General features: G+C 38.3%; 1 pseudogene; it reads left to right on the top strand.

The window, feature by feature from the left end:
• The first annotated feature begins 13,962 nt into the window (after positions 1 to 13,962).
• LOC124990201 (NADH dehydrogenase [ubiquinone] 1 alpha subcomplex subunit 1-like) lies at positions 13,963 to 14,171 on the top strand (annotated as a pseudogene).
• Positions 14,172 to 14,928: the final 757 nt, after the last annotated feature.

The raw sequence follows: 14,928 nt of genomic DNA, 5'->3' as shown, positions 1-14,928 counted from the left end.
GGTGAGAGATAGGGGTTTAGTTTCATTCTGTTGCATATGGATTTCCAATTCTCCCAGCACCATTTGTTGAAGAGGCTATCTTTTCTCCATTGCATATTTTTGGCCCCTTTGTCTAGTATGAGAAAATTGCATTTATTTGGGTTTGTGTCCGTGTCCTCTATTCTGTACCATTGATCCACCTTTCTATTTTGGTACCAATATCATGCCGTTTTTGTTATTATTGCTTTGTAGTAGAGTTGAAGATCTGGTATTGCGATACCCCCTGCTTCACTCTTTCTGCCAAGGATTGCTTTAGCTATTCTGGGTTTTTTATTCTTCCAGATGCATTTCATAATTGCTTGCTCTATTTCTGTAAGGTACATCATTGGGATTTTAATTGGAATTGCATTGAATCTGTATAGCACTTTAGGTAGTATGGCCATTTTGACAATATTAATTCTGCCTATCCAGGAACATGGGAGATCTTTCCATCCTCTAAGGTTTTCTTTAATTTCTTTCTTTAGTGTTCTGTAGTTCTCATTGTAGAGGTCTTTCACCTCTTTTGTGAGATTGATTCCCAAGTATTTTATTTTTTTCAATGCTATTGTGAATGGGGTAGTTTTCCTAATTTCTCTTTCTGAAGATTCATCACTTATGTATAAAAATGCCTTAGATTTATGTGCATTGATCTTATATCCCGCTACTTTACTGAATTCACTTATGAGATCTAAAAGTTTTCTGGTGGAATTTCCTGGTTCCTCTAAGTATATAATCATATCATCAGCAAAAAGGGATAGTTTGAGTTCTTCTTTTCCTATTCATATCCCTTTAATTTCTTTGGTCTGTCTAATTGTTCTGGCTAGAGTTTCAAGGACGATATTGAAAAGAAGTGGTGAAAGAGGGCATCCCTGCCTTGTTCCAGTTTTTAGGGGGAATGCTTTCAGTTTTTCACCATTTAGAATGATATTAGCCATGGGCTTAGCGTAGATGGCCTTTACAATGTTAAGGAATGTTCCCACTATCCCTATTTTTTCTAGTGTTTTGAGCATGAAGGGGTGCTCTATTTTATCAAATGCTTTTTCTGCATCTATTGAAATAATCATGTGATTCTTGACTTTAAGTCTATTGATATGGTGAATGACATTTATTGATTTCCTGATGTTGAACCAACCTTGCATCCCTGGGATGAAACCCACTTGATCATGGTGCCCTATCTTTTAAAAATGTTTTTGTATGCAATTTGCAAAAATTTTGTTGAGAATTTTTGCGTCAATGTTCATTAAGGATATTGGTCTGAAATTTTCTTTCCTCAATGTGTCTCTGTCTGGTTTAGGTATCAGGGTAATATTGGCTTCATAGAATGAGTTTGGGAGGGTTCCCTCCTCTTCTATTTCATGGAATACTTTGAGAAGTATAGGAATGAGCTCTTCTTTTTTTTATTTTTTTTTGAAAATGTAAAACAATTTTTTCCAATAGCAAATGAAGCATATTCAAATGAAAAAAGCTTTAATATAGATTCACACTGATAAATGATAAAAATTATGAAATATTCTTTTCTTGATACATCCAGCGTTTGCATTTTTCTATTCTAATTTACCTTGCCACTTTTCCCCTGTGCTTTTCTATTACTCTTCCCATCTGTCACATGGACAAATTCCTTCCTCTCGCTCAGTAATACACAATCTTTACCCCTACAGAAGGTAGGAAATCTACCACTAAATTTTTAAATTATACCCTTTACTCTTCCTAACATTTGGGTAATAGCACTCCCTTCCCCTCATCCCCAAATAAGCAGTTAGCTACCCACCCTTCTGGATGGAAATACGACGTTATATTTGTTAATTTTCTAGATATATATGGATGCGAGGAAAGTGTGGCTTGCAGTCACCTATATATCATTAAAGTATATTTTCTAGTAATTCTTTCAAAGAGGGTACACAAGAAATAAACTTTCTGAATTCTTCAATATCAAAAAATACCTTTGTTTTACCCTGAAAATCAAATGCCAATTTGGCTGGATACAGGATTCTAGGTTGAAAGCCTTCCTCCTGAAGAACTTTTATGATATTGCTCTATTGACTTCTAGCATCTAGGGTGCCCAGTGATAAGTCTGCTGTCAATCTGATTCTTGTTCCTCTGTAAGTTATTTCTTTTCTCTCTCTAGAAGCCTTTATGATTTTCTCCTTATCACTGGAATTTAAAAACTTCACCAAGATGTGTCTAGGGGTAAGTCTGTTTTCATCAATCATGCTGGGTATTCGGTGACCACTGACTATCCCAAGACTAGAATCTTGTAGCTCTGGGAAGTTTTCTTCAATTATTTCCTTAATTATGTCCTCTGCTCCATTCTCTTTACTATCTTTTTCTGGAATTCCTATCAAGCGTATGTTGGCACTTCTGAATCTATCCTCTCTATCTCTTAGCCTTTCTTTAGTAATTATCTGCTTGGCCATCTGTATTGTATCCTTAGAGAATTCTTCCGTTTGATCATCTAGATTGTTCATTCTTTCTTCCAGTATGTCCATTCTACTACTCAGATCATCTATTGAAATGTTAGTTTCCAAGATATCTGGAAGGCATTTTTTTATATTCCTAATCTCCTCTTGCATCTCTCTGAAGGTACTGATCACAGTTCTTCTAAAGTTTTCTTCTGTTTCCTTGATGATCTGCTTCTTTGGATGTTAACACTTGTATCTGAAGAGTCTTACATGAAGCTATCTCTGTTTTCCCTAAATACTTAGTAACTCCTGATGGTCATTCAAATTTGTACAGGAGTGTCTTTTACGATCCGGAATGAGCTCTTCTTTAAAGGTTTTGTAGAACTCGGCTGAGAACCCATCTGGTCCCGTACTTTTCTTTGTTGGTAGGCTTTTGATGACTGCTTCTATTTCATTACTTGAAATTGGTCTATTTAAATTGCGTATGTCCTCCTCGTTCAGTTTAGGCAATTCATATGTCTCTAGAAACCTGCTGATGTCTTCAAAATTTTCTATTTTGTTGGAGTATAGATTTTCAAAATAGCTTCTAATTATGTTTTGTATTTCAGTCATGTCTGTTGTGATATTTCCTTGTTCATTCCAAATTTTAGTGATTTGGGTTTTCCCTCATCTTCTCTTTGTTAGTGTGGCTAAAGATCTATCAATTTTGTTTATTTTTTCGAAGAACCAACTATTTATTTTGTCAATTTTTTGTATTGTTTCTTTTGTTTCAATTTCATTGATTTCAGCTCTGAGTTTAACTATTTCCTGTCTTCTACTACTTTGGTGTTGGTCTGTTCTTCTTTTTCTAGGGCTTTGAGCTGTAGTGTTAGGTCGTTTATTTTTTGAGTTTTACTTCTTTTATTAAATGTGCTCCATGAAATAAATTTTCCTCTAAGTACTGCTTTCATAGTGCCCCAGAGATTTTGATATGATGTTTCTTTGTTCTCATTTACCTCTAAGAACTTTTTAATTTCTTTCCTAATATCTTCTGTTATCCTTTCATCATATAATAGCATATTGTTTAATCTCCAGGTATTGGAGTAGTTTCTGTTTTTTACTCTTTCATTTATTTCTAACTTCAATCCATTATGATCTGATAGAATACAAGGTAGTGTCTCTATCTTCTTGTATTTGCTAACATTAGCTTTGTGGCATAATATATGGTCTATTTTAGAGAAGGATCCATGTGCTGCTGAGAAGAAAGTGTATTCGCTCTTGGTTGGATGGTATATTCTATAAATGTCTGTTAAGTCTAAATTATTGATTGTGTTATTGAGATCTATGGTTTCTTTGTTCAATTTTTGTTTGGAAGATCTGTCCAGTGGTGAGAGAGGCGTGTTAAAATCACCTAGTATTATTGTGTTATGATCTATTTGGTTTCTAAAATTGAGAAGGATTTGTTTGACATACATGGATGAGCCACTGTTTGGGGCATAGATGTTTATGATTGTTATATCTTGCTGATTTATGCTTCCCTTAAGCAGTATGAAATGTCCTTCTTTATCCCTTCTGACTAACTTTGGCTTGAAGTCCACATTATCTGAATGAGGATGGATACTCCAGCTTTTTTGCTGAGTCCATGTGCATGGTATGTTTTTCCCCATCCTTTCACCTTTAGTCTATGGGTATCTCTTTCTATGAGGTGAGTCTCTTGCAGGCAACATATTGTTGGATCTTTCTTTTTAATCCAATCCGCCAGTCTATGTCTTTTGATTGATGAATTCAGGCCATTAACATTCAGGGTTATTATTGAGATATGATTTGTATTCCTGGTCATTTGGTTCGTTTTTTAAATTTTATTTATTTATTTATTTATTTTTTTGACACAACTTGGTTCCTCCTTTATTTGACAGTTCCTTTAGGATATTTCCTCCCTTTGCTGATTTGCTTCTTTATTTTTTATCTCTTCCTCATGGAATATTTTGCTGAGAATATTCTGTAATGCTGGCTTTCTTTTTGTAAATTCTTTTAGCTTTTGTTTATCATGGAAGGATTTTATTTCATCGTCAAATTTGAAGGTAAGTTTTGCTGAGTATAAGATTCTTGGTTGGCATCCATTTTCTTTCAGAGCTTGAAAAATGTTGTTCCAGGCCCTTCTAGCTTTTAGGGTCTGGATTGAAAAATCTGCTGATATCTGTATTGGTTTCCCCCTGAATGTAATTTGATTCTTTTCTCTCACAGCCTTTAAAATTCTGTCTTTATTTTGTATGTTAGGTATTTTCATAATAATGTGCCTTGGTGTGGGTCTGTTGTAATTATGTGTATTTGGAGTCCTATAAGCCTCTTGAACTTGATTTTCCATTTCATTCTTCAGATTTGGGAAATTTTCTGATATTATTTCATTGAATAGATTGTTCATTCCTTTGGTTTATTTCTCTAAGCCTTCCTCAATCCCAATAATTCTCAAATTTGGACTTTTCATGATATCCCATAGTTCTTGGAGATTCTGTTCATGAGTTCTTACCATCTTCTCTGTTTGTTCAACTTTGTTTTCAAGGTTAAATATTTTGTCTTCAATATCTGAGGTTCTGTCTTCCAGGTGTTCTATCCTATTGGTTATGCTTTCTATAGAGTTCTTAATTTTGTTTATTGTTTCCTTCATTTCAAGGATTTCTGTTTGTTTTTTTTTCAATATCTCTAACTCTTTATTGAAATGATCTTTTGCTTCCCGTATTTGCTCTTTTAACTGTCAATTGGTGCTATCATTCAGTGCCTGCATTTGCTCTTTCATCTCATCATTCAATGCCTGCATTTGCTCTTTCATCTCATCATTTGCTTCCCTGATCATTTTAATTATGTACATTCTGAACTCCCTTTCTGTCATTTCTTCTGCCATGCTATCGTTGGATTTTATTGATGTAACATCTAGATTTGTTTGGAGCATTTTCTTCCCTTGTTTTCTCATATTGTTCAGGAATCAGTGGGTCATTAAGATATTGCAGATTTCCTCTATTGACTTATAATGTCCCTGAAGATTGCTAGTATATCCCCTCTTATCCTTCAGTAGCCTGCAGTCTTGGAGGAAGTTGATAATGCGGTGCTCCACAAGGAAGCTGCCTCTCTAGGGTTGGTGACTCTCAGGTGGGGTATATTCCCTGCTAGTGGGCAGAGGTGCCTCCTCTTGTTGACCAATGGTCATCCAAAGGGGAACTAGGCTGCAGACTGAGGCAAGGCCTGTTTGAGCCTGTGTCTCTGGTTTTACCATCCTTGTGAGAAAACCTCACCCGGCAGGGAAGACTCACCTGGTGGGGAGGTCTCGCTGGTCAGTTCCCCTCCTAGAGGTTCCCCTCAATCTACAACTACCGCCTGGGCTGGGCTGTCTTCCTCTGTAACGTTCCCAGAGGCCCGGACCTACCTCCTGGGCCTGGGAGCCTCACCCTTCGCAGGCGAGTCTCCTTAGGCTGCCTCTCCTCAGAGAATCTGCCCGCAGTCCTAGAACCTTTGCTCCGCCCCTAGGCGTATCTCTGTGCAGCTCTTCCAGCAAGAAGCCGGTCCTGGGACCCTGCTCTGCACCTAATCGCCTGGCTATGCGGCCCCTCCTCTGAGCCGCCACCTGGAGCCCCATACAATAGCTCTGAGACCCAGAGACCTGCCACACACCTCTTCCTCCGGACAGCCGCCCAGTTTCTGTCGTAGTCACTAAGAATCCAAGCAACTCACTTCGCGTCTCCTCCTCCTGCCAACCTTCGTAGCCCTAGGCAGTCACTCTGAATCCAAGTGACCTGCCCTGTTCCTCCTCCTCCTCGGGGTAGCCCCCTGGGTGTTCAGGAGTGGTCGCTTTGAGTCCAAACAACTCACCACTCGCCTCCTCCTCTGGCAACCGCCTGTGGCTCTGATGCAGTCACTCCTAGACCAAGCGACCCGCCGCGTTTCTCCTCTTCCTCCGGTCAACCCCCTGGTGTTCAGAAGCGGTCGTTCTGAGTTCAAACAGCTCGCCACGCAGCTCCTCCTCAGGCAGCCGCCCAGAGCCCCAGTGGTTGCTCTGAGTCCAAGCGCTGTGCTGAGCCGCCTCCTCTGCGATGATCCCAGTTGTCCATGTTTACCGCTCCAGCGGGGGGAGGGGCGTCTCGCCGAGCAACTCTACTTCACAAAGTTCCCTGCGTTCCGGGGCTACTGCCCCATCCGGGAAGCCTCCCCCACGTGTTCTTCTAATAATGTGATTGTGGTGTGGGATCTGTGTTCCATCCCATTGATCAGGCAGACCTTTATACCTGCATCAACAATAGCTTGTGGCAGAAGTAATGCCATGTAACTTTCAAGTCTACATCATAGAAGGCCATAAGGATTCTTCCAGTCTCTGTCTCCTAGGGTTGTATTTTGGGAACCTTAAGCTGATGTATAAGAAGAATGACTACCCAGAAGATGCCTTAGTGAGAGGCCACATTGTGTAGCCTCATAGATAGAAAAAGGTGCTCAGGAAGCCCAACTGGGCCAGTTCCCAGCTCTTTGAATCTTCCCAGCACAAACCCAGAGCAAAGAAGTCTTATGCCAATGAGATTTGTGAGTGTGGTTTTTGAATAAAGGAATAAAACTCAACAAAATTCAGAGGAGACCTACAAAATTTTTAAGAGAATGGTATGGGAGAAATATTCAGCTGAAATTAAAAGGGATGGCTACAGCACAAAATCAAAAGAGGGTTTTCAATTCCCAAACCACTAAAGGTAGTAAGGAAGCTTAGAAAATTAGCTGCTGAAGACATTCTCTATTATGAAAACAATGATGACTCTGGTGGTAAAACAAAGAACTTAGAAAAGGGAACTAAGAAAATTTAATTATAGACTGTAAAATTCTAATCAAGAAACTGGTAAAATAGCATGTACCTGGTCTGATTTCAAAATTGCTTTGAACAATGATCTTGTGTTCTTCCCATTTCACTTTCATTTTAGCAGTGATCCTAAATCTATTATTGTGTGTTGGATGTTTGGGAAGCATAGAACTTGTCTTTCTAGTCTCAGACCTTTCAGATCAAAAGAAATTGTACTCAAGTTGCTGTACACAAGGAACTATATGCATCCTCCTCTTAACCAGGGCCAGATTTACATGACAAGATCCTGGACTTTGATCTGATGTCATGAAGAGCTGATAACTGAAAGTCTTGAGGGAAAGAAGTAGTATTTTGCATGTGTTATGGATATAATTGCTAAAGCCAAAGGTTGGACTATGAGAATATATTTTTCAAATATGGTTATATCTGTCCTACTGCTCTTCTTACACTGTGACATTGACATTCTTCTAGATCATTGTCACTGCCTCAACTAAGAGCCTGAGGTAGTGACATGCATGGACTTTGAAGCTAAATCATAACCAGGTTATTGGGTCCCATCTGGCTGGCTGTCTTTCTTAGGATATGCCCTAAGTGCTGACATATGAGAAGCCCAACTGCTCTGAAATTGCCATTCTGGAAAGACTTCATATAAAAACAAAAAGACCTGTCCAAGGAGTCCCAATTATGTTAACTCCAGATGTCTGAGTCTTCCTAGGATCACCCTGCCAGACAGATGAACAAAGAACTTTCACATAGTTTCAGGCCCCAATCTTCAAATTCCCTCCGCTGACACCAGGCAGAGCTGAAACAAACACTGCACACATTGACTATATGTGAGGAAAATACATGTAAAACTAGGTTTTAGAGTGGTTTGTTATGTGGCCATAATAATTGGAACAACACTCCTGCTTCCAAATTGCCCCTGCTACATTGCATTTAAGAAAATATTTTCAGAATGTAATTATCTGGGGTACCTATATTCCAAATAAGAATATTCCCAGGCAACCAGAATTCTACTGGCCGGATACTGACTGTACTGAATATGAATATCCCTGGAACCCAATGAACTTTATGTCAGGAAACACCTAGGCACATTCAACCCAGAATTTATCCAACTCCGTCTTTTCTGAAACTAAGTACTACAACCGTGAGCATCAAAGATATTTTCTATCCCTATGATTTAACAAATCACCTAGTCTTCAATATTCAGCCTCAATGTTTATTCCAGTTTTGGAAACAATTAAACTTTTACTATCCTCTCTTTTCTATACAGGGTTTATCTGCAGATTCTCTATGGTTAGTCTTTCAAAAACCAAATGTCACTGGCTCAGCTACTCTGACTCCATTAACTCTAGAGAGGAAAACATTGAACACCCAACTCTTGTGGTTCGAAGCATGTGCCCCTCCAAAATTCACATGTTGGCACTTAAACCCCACAGTGATGTCATTTAGGAGTGGGACCTTTGGAGGATGATTAACTCCATGCCCGCGACTGGGATTAATGTCTTTATAAAAGAGGCTTTAGAGAGCTACCTGGTCCATCTATCTCTTCTGCCAACATGTAAGGATCCAGCATTCTTCCCTTTTGCTTTTGTGTTCTACTTCCATATAAGGACACAACAATAAGGCACCATCTCCTCACCAGGCACCAAATCTCCTGTCACCTTGATCTTAGACTTCCCAACTTCAGAACTACGGGCAATAAATTTCTGTTCTTTATAAATTACTCAGTCTCAGGCACTTGGTTATAGCAGCATGAACAGACTAGCACACTCATCCATATCATTCTTAAATTAATGCTGGTGACTACCTAATCCATTCTCTACCAATCTTCCAGGTTCCCTTTTCTCCCAGGCTCGCTGTCATCTAGCCCAATTTGGAGATAAAACCACTTATGTCTCTATCTGCCTTCACCTTCGAAATTTTACAAAAAGCAATCTACTTATGACTCCTCTTCTTTGTTACCCTTTACCTCTCAAACTTAAAGACACTTTAAAGAGCACAGATGCGTAGAGAGGTGAAGTGTAGGCCAGCCTGACTGTTGCCAAGTCAACACAGCCTCAGCCAACACAGCCACGGTTATTTTTTGAAGACATGACAATCTAACATTTGGATCTTTACTTTTGTATCCAAAAAAATTATATCTTTTCAGGAGCTAGAGTAGATTCATGGTTATCAGACTCATTCTGAAATGTAAACTGGAATTCCAATATTTAAATTTATAAGAAATACTGTGGAATAGGATGCTTGTGCCCATATGAGCTATTATTGATTTCTCCCTCAATTATAAATGTACAACAAAAGTCAGATCCTTCTATTCTATCACATAAATACTAAATCACACTTTTTTCCCTTTAAATTTTAACCTCCTCAATATCAGAATGCTTCTCATAATTGTGTTTTATAATCATTGTCAGCTAGGTGGCAGTCATAATATAGTGGATTTAAAACCTATTGTGGTAGTTCCTTAAAATCTAAACATAGATACTATCTGATCCAGCAATTCCAGTCCTAGATGTAAATCCATGAGAACTAAAAATATACCTACACAAAAGCTTGTACACAAACGTTTATAACTGCATTATTCATAGTAGCCAAAAAGAAAGTGAAAACAGCCAAATGTTTAGCAATCAATACATGGAAAAACAAAATGTGTTGTATACATATAATAGAATACTATTCCATCATAAAAAATGAATGAAGTACAGATTCATGCTGTAGCATAGACAAACCTTGAAAACATTATGCTCAGTGAAAGAAACCAGGCATAAAAGGCTACGTATCATGTGATTATACTTATATAAATTATTTAGAATAGGTAAATCCGTAGAAATAGAAAGTAGGTTAGTGATTCCCAGAAGGTGGGAAAGAGGAGAATGGGAAGTGATTACTAATGGTACAGAGTTTCTTCTTGGGGTGATGAAAACTGTCCTGGAATTAGATGGTAATGATAGTACAGCTTTTATACTAAAAACTACATAATTGTACACATTAAAGGAGTTAATGTTACTTGTATGAATATATCACAATAAAAGAGGACTTAACAAAAAAGTCATAAAACCTATATGGAAAATGATAACAATGATGATGATAAATCTACTGATAAGATTAATAAAGTGCCATCAGCACATTTATTAATGTGTCTGAGAGTCAATGACATAGTATTTGAAGAACAGCATTTGCTGAGTTCTGATAAGTTCATAGAATGATATGGGTATTTAAATGACCAAGGGCTACAAGTTGTCACAGATGGAGGTATCCATCTGCTTTTATTTCTGTAACAGGGGTCAGCAAATTGTGGCTTACTGAGTCATATCTCACTATTGCCTATTTTTTTTGAATGACCTACAAAGAACAGATTTTACATTTTTAAATGGATGAAAAATAACAAAAGAAAATTATTTTATTACAAATAAAACTATGAAATTCAAATTTTAGCATTTTTAAATAAAGTTTTATTGGCAAAGCCATACCTATTTTATATGACAGTAGAATAGTTGAATAGTTATAGCAGAGACCGCATGGTCAACAGAGTCTAAAATATGATATGCCCATTTACAAAAAGTTTGCCTTCAACTGATCTAAAATACTGATTGCAAGAGTTATGTGGTCACAAAATTTTCACCAAGATTTCAAAGGAAAGCCTAAGAGGCCACACAGAGTGTGGCAGGGTTACGGTCTCTACCACCATCCCTAACAGGGTGATTGGTGGAGCTGTGAAAGTGAAGGCAAAGCTGCAGTGGAGAGCTCAGGATGATAGAGATAGCAGGAAAGCACAATGCCTGCCAAGGGAAGCTGCAGGCAGCATCCGAAAATGCCCAAGAGAGGCCACTCTGGTCTGCAGCCAGCAAAGTCTGGGGTAGGGCTGCCTCAGCCACTGAGAGCCACCCTACTGCCACAGTGTTTCCCAAATGCCGGACGCTGTGAGTTAGGATTTGACATTTGCCCTGCTGGGTTTCAGTCTCACTTTGATTCAATTCCTCCTTGCTATTTTCTTTCTTTCTTCCTTTCTTCCTTCCTTCTTTTCTCCCTTCCTTCCTTCCTTCCTTCCTTCCTTCCTTCCTTCCTTCCTTCCTTCCTTCCTTCCTTCCTTTCTTTCCTTTTGTGTGTGTGTGTGGTTTGCCTTTTAACCTTATTTACTATCTTTTGGAGGGGGTTACTTACATTTTTAAAAATTTTTAAAATTTGTTCTAATTATTTGTACATGACAGTAGAATGCATTTATACATTTCAATAGATCATACATAAATGGAGTGCAATTTCTCATTTTTCTGATTGTACTTATTGTGGGATCACATCAGTCATGCAGTCCTCTATGTACATGAGGTAATAATGTCTGTTTCACTCTACTATCCTTCCTACCCCGATGCCCTTTCCCCCTCCCTTCACCCACCTCCACCTAATCTAAAGTACCTCTATTCTTTCCTAGCCCCTGCCCCATCCATAATTATGGTGAATTAGCACTCACATATCAGAGAAAAAATTCGGCCTTTGTTTTTTGGGTTTGGCTTATTTCACTTAGCATGATATTTTCTTATTCCTCTCTTTTGAAATGAGAATGTCTATCCCTTATATCTTGGTAGTATGTAGCTTCTTTTTGATTTTTCATAAGGACTGTTTTCCTTGAGTCTTAGAGGATACTTCAGACTTGGACTTTTGAGCAATGGTGGATCAGTTAAGACTTCAGAATTCTTAGGGTGGGACAAAATTCATTTTGCAATATGAAATATACAAAAGCCTTTGCGGGGCAGGACAGAATGCTATAATTTGGATCTGGAATGACCCACACAAAAGTCTTAAGTTCAAAGCTGATAGTCCCCAGTTTGGTGCTATTGAGAGATGGTGGAAACTTTAAGAAATGGGGCCTAGTGAGAGGTTTCAGGTCATTGGAGGCATGCTTTCAAAGGGGTCATGGGACTGTGATCTTTTTCCTTTCTCTGACTTCCTGGCCATAAGGTGAACAGCTTTGGTAAGCCATATGTGCCTGCCCCCTACCATCAGAGGCACAAGAGTAACAAGACCAACCCACCATAGACTGAAATCTCTAAAGTTGTAAGCCAAAATAAACCTCTCCTCTTTTAAATAAAGTTGATTATCTCAGGTATTTGTAACAGTGATGAAAACCTTGCTAACACACTGATATTATGGAAGGTGCTGGAAAACTAAGAAGTTTGCTAGTAAGAGCACTCAGGGTCTAGGGCCATGCAGTTCCAACACATCTTTTCCAGGTTTGTTGTTCCCTGATGACTATTCCAGCTTCCTTTGAATACATTAGCCTGAACATTTGGGCTTATAGTAATTTTTTTCCCTTCCTGTTCAATTAATATTATATTTTTCCATGTTTCCTGTTGATTTTAATAGGTAATCTCTTAGAGGTCTAGGGGCATCTTCTTGCTACCTATGCATACAATCATTTCCCTTGGGAGTAGGAGAGTAGACTCAGTCTTCTTCCACATCCTTCAACCCTTTTAGTGGACTTGATGTGATTTCCACTTGCCAATATCTATCTCTTATTGTCTGGGATATTTTTGCCAGAAGTACAATGTGTCTCTCTATCTACCCTTCTGATAGGTGAAAAGTACAGAATTGACATCCCATGGAATAACCTCAACCAACAACTCTTGGGAATTGGCTTATAAATACCTGAGCTGCCTAACCCCTTGGAATTTTGTACCTTTTCCCAGAAGGTCCTCATGGGATGAAGCTCTATCTTTCACTGTGGTAGTTTGTTCTAATATTACCTCTTATTAGTTGCCTTTCCTTTCCTATTTTACTTTTTCAATTCATATCAGTATTTTCTGAAATTCCCAAATGAACTATTTTCAAAGAATGCTTGTTTCAGTCTCTGTTTCTAGGAGAAATCAAACAAAAACATAAAACTAAAATCACACATTTACAGACCTTTAAGTTTTATCAGCTGGAGTGAAGATGTGCTTGGAACAACACTTAGAATTTCCAGAAATTTAAACTTTTTCAGCAAGGGTCAAGATGAGCACACAGTCTAAATAAATTTGCTCCCCTCTCAAGAGACATGAAGAAGAAACTCTTGCAGTTGGATTAAAATTAAATACTGCATCAGTTCTAGACCCACACATATAGCAGTTTAGTGACCATCATCTGAATGTAGATCATGCTCCAATCTTTATATATATGTGTATATATATAAAGTGTCTTAGTCAGCTTTTTGTTGTTGTGACCAAAATACCTGACAAGAACAACATAGGGGAGGAAAAGTTTATTTGGGCTCATAGTTTAAGGAGTTTAGTCCATGGTTGACTCCGTTGCTTTGGGTCTAAAGTAAGGCAGAACATCATGGCAGAAGGGCTTGGTAGAGGAAAACAGTTCAGCTTGTAGCAGCTGGGAAGCAGAGAGACAGAGAGAGAAAGAGAAGGGGGATGAGGAGCCAAGGACAAAATAAAATCCCCAAAGACATGCCCCTAGCGACCTACTTCCTCCAGTCACACCCTACCTACCTGTAGTGTCCACACAGTAATCTATTCAAATTATTAATCTATCAAATGGATTAATAATATGAGAGCTCTCATAATCTATAATCATTTCACCTCTGAATATTGCTACATTGGATATCACATCTCCAACACATAAGCTTTTCAGAGGACACTTCATTTGCAAACCCTAACAATACACAATTAATATATGTATATATAAAATACATGGAACCCGGTCACTTCTAAGGAGCCTAAGGGGTAGGGATTTGGTGTAGATAACTGTGCCGAAATGTGGTTGGAAATTCTTCCAGGACCTCCATATAATGGGCGTGTGCTTGGTTATCCTGGGAGTAGCCACTCCTACATCCACAAGTTCACTAACAGGGGAAAGTAAAAAAGTGTTGCCCATTTTCCCCATCAGTGGAGTTTGATGGGAAGAGATGCATATCTGGAATTAATCATTATTATAAGTCAAAGGGTTTGGAGAACTTTAATTAGGAAGTATTTTCCTGATTGATGGAAAAAAACTCAATATGGTCATCTACCCTTGCTAGAAAGTTATTTGATATATTACATAGTGTACATAATCAAAATAAAATGAAAACAAAAATAAAATTAAAAAGAAAAAATAAAATATATATATATACACACACACGTGTGTGTGTGTGTGTTTTGGATATGAAATGTCCCCCCAAAAGCTTATATGTTGGAGACTTGCAACAAAGTTTAGAGGTAGGGCTTTTGGGAAGTGATTGGATCATGTGGACTCTGATCTTATCAATGGATTGATCCATTAATAGGTTCATAAGTGAATGGACTACTGGGAGGTGATGAGAACTATAAATTGTGTGACCTAGATGGAGGAAGTAAGTTCTGTCCTTGAAGGGCATATCTTGTCCCTGAATGTCCCCTGCCCACTCTCTCTTTTCCAGTCACCGCAGGGTGTGCAGTTTTCTCTGCCCTGCTTCCCCACCATGATATTCTGCCTCAACACAGGTCCAGGAACGACAAAGACAAGTGACCGTGGATTGAAACCTCTGAAACTGTGAACTAAAACAAATCTTTATTCCTTTTTTCCCCTCTGCAGGTATTTTTGTAATAGTGATGAAATGCTGTCTAACACAATATGTATATATAAAATCTAACTCAATATTATCTGTATCTGCCTATATTCCAATTTTATTCCCCACCAAAACAAATCAATCAATAAAATAATGCTTCCTCTGATATTTCTTATTCTACTCATAGACCTGTC

This window comes from Sciurus carolinensis, chromosome 8, assembly GCF_902686445.1.
Source record: "Sciurus carolinensis chromosome 8, mSciCar1.2, whole genome shotgun sequence".
NCBI lineage: Eukaryota > Metazoa > Chordata > Mammalia > Rodentia > Sciuridae > Sciurus > Sciurus carolinensis.
This window is presented reverse-complemented; position numbering and strand designations above follow the sequence as displayed.